The following is a 2,655-nucleotide window of genomic DNA, read 5'->3' on the forward strand; positions in this document are numbered from 1 at the left end:
TTTCTGATATGTTGCTCAAGTCTATTGCTAGGATTTTGTTGAATATTTTTGTGTCTAATCCATGAGGGATGTTGATATGTAGTTTTCCTTTTTAGTAGTGTCTTTGCCTGGTTTTGTTATCAGGGTTATATTTGAGACATAAAATGAAATTGAGAGGATTCCATGATTTTCTATGTTCTAGAATAGTTTGAGTAGAAATGGTGTTTGCTCTGAAGGATTGGAAGAATTCTCTAATGGAAACATCTGGGCCAGAATTTTGTTGTTTTTGTTGGTAATTTTTTTTTTTTTTTATGACCTGTTCAATTTCTTCTTTTGTTATAGGTCTGTTCAAATTTTCTACCCCAGTCTGTATTAGTTTAGGTAAGTAGTGTGTTTCTAGAAATCTGTTCATTTCTTCTAGGTTTTCAAATTTATTGGAGTACAGTTCTTCATACATGTTATCTTGATATTATCCTTTTTTTTATTTCAGTTTGTTCTGTTGTGATGTTGCCATTTATTTCTTGTTCATGTAATTTGCATCTTCTTTTCTTCTGTTAAATTTGCCAGTGATTTGTTAATTTTATTAATCTTTTCAAAGAACTAACTTCTATTCTTTTTTATTTTTTCTATGTCTTTCTATTTTCTGTTTCATTTATTTCTGCTTGAATTTTCATGATTTCTTCTGGTGACTGTAGGATTTTTTTTGCTCCTCTTTTGCTAGCTGTTGGAGAATTTCAGTTAATGTGTTGATTTTGGTTCTTTCTTCTTTTTTGATGTGTGTATTTATTTCTATACATTGCCTTCTGATCACTGCTTTTGCTGTGCCACAAGGATTTTGGTATGTTTTGCTTTTATTCTCATTTGACTCAAGGAAATTTTTAATTTAATTTTTTATTTGTTCTATTACCCAGTCATTTTGAAGGAGGGTACTATTCAGTTTCTACGTGTTTTCTCTTTTTCTGTTGATTTTTCTATTGTTGATTTTTAATTTTATAGCACTGTGATTGGAGAAGATGCTCTGCAGTATTTTAATGGTTTTGAATTTATTGAGGCTTGCTTTTGGCCTAACACATGGTCTATCCTAGAGAATATCCCATGTGTGCTGGAAAAGAATGTATATTTTGCTGTCCTTGGGTGAAGTGCTCTGTAGATATTTTTAAGGTTAAGTTGGTTGATTGTAATGTTTAGTTCTACATCTTTATTGAGTTTCTTTCCAATTGTTCTATCTTTCATTGTAAATGATGTATTAAAGTCTCCAACTATTATTGTGAAGTCATTATTTGTCTTTTCAATTCTGTTAAAGTCCACTTTATGTATTTTGGGGCTCTTTCATTTGATGCATAGATGTTTGTTATGGTTATATCCTATTATTCAACTCATCCTTTAATAATTGTATGATGTCACTTCTTGTCTTTTATGGTGGTATTTGTATTAAAGTCTATTTTGTTAGAAATTAATATTGCCACTCTTGCTTTTTTTTTTTTTTTTTTTTCATTGCTATCTGCTTGGTATATCTTTTTCCAGCCTTTGATTTTTAGTCTATTTTTGTCTCTGTGTCCAAGGTGAGTCTCTTGTAGACACTATATTGATAGGTCATGTTTTCTTATCCAGTCTGTAACTCTCCATCTCTTGAATAGTGCATTTAATCCATTTACATTCAGTGTAATTATCAACAGGTATGCATTTGTTGCTGTCATTTTGTTATTTGTGTTTTTTAATGTGTTGCTGATTTCTTTGTTTCAAATAATTTTCTGTGCTGAACTCATTTTGTTTATGAATTTTGGTATCATTTCCTTTCTTGGTATTGTTACAGTATTTGCTAAGTGTTTGTGCCTCTCCTCGTTTTTATTTCAATGCAAAGGTCTGTTATTTTTCCTTGAGGTTTCCCTGTGATTTATAATTTTCTTTCCAAGTTCAGAACAATCTGTTCTATCTTGCAATTGTCTTGACAAATTTTCATTTGGGAATTCTGTACCTATAGAATTTATTCCCTCTTTTTGGTTTGTAGTTGTCCTTGTTTAACAATAGATGTCTCAGCTTCCCTGTTTACAGTCTTGTAAGCTTATTTTAGTTTGGATACTACTGTATCTGGGTTGGTTTCTGGGTTATGTCATCATGTGTGTTAATCATTAGTTGTTGTCTGTTGTTGTGGTTCTTTGTCCAAAGGACCCTCTCTAGCGTATCTTATAAGGTGTGTCCAGTTTTAATAAATTCCCTTATGTTCTGTTTATCTGAAAATGTCTTAATTTCATCATCATATGTAAAGGATGATTTTGCTGAGTATATAATTTTTGGTTGGCAATTTTTTTCTTTCAGGATTTTATGTTTAACATAACATTGTTTCTGTTGAGAAATTTGAGCTTAGTCTTATTGGTTGCCCATGGTGGATAATTTTTCTTTTTTCTTGAGCTGCTTTCATTTGTTTTCAGTTTTGGTGAGTTTGATTAAGCTATATCTCAGTATTTTTCTTTTGGGGTCTATTCTATTTGGGGTATGCTGAATTTCTTAAATAGATATATTCTCTTCTTTCATTGTTGTTGTTGTTGTTAAGTGCCGTCGAGTCGTTTCTGACTCATAGCGACCCCATGCACAGCAGAACGAAACACTGCCCTATCCCGCGCCAGCCCCACAATCCCTTCTATACTTGAGCCCATCATCGCAGCCACCGTATCAATC

Source organism: Orycteropus afer, unplaced genomic scaffold, assembly GCF_000298275.1.
Source record: "Orycteropus afer afer isolate SDZICR_OR568_19922 unplaced genomic scaffold, OryAfe1.0 scaffold00667, whole genome shotgun sequence".
NCBI lineage: Eukaryota > Metazoa > Chordata > Mammalia > Tubulidentata > Orycteropodidae > Orycteropus > Orycteropus afer.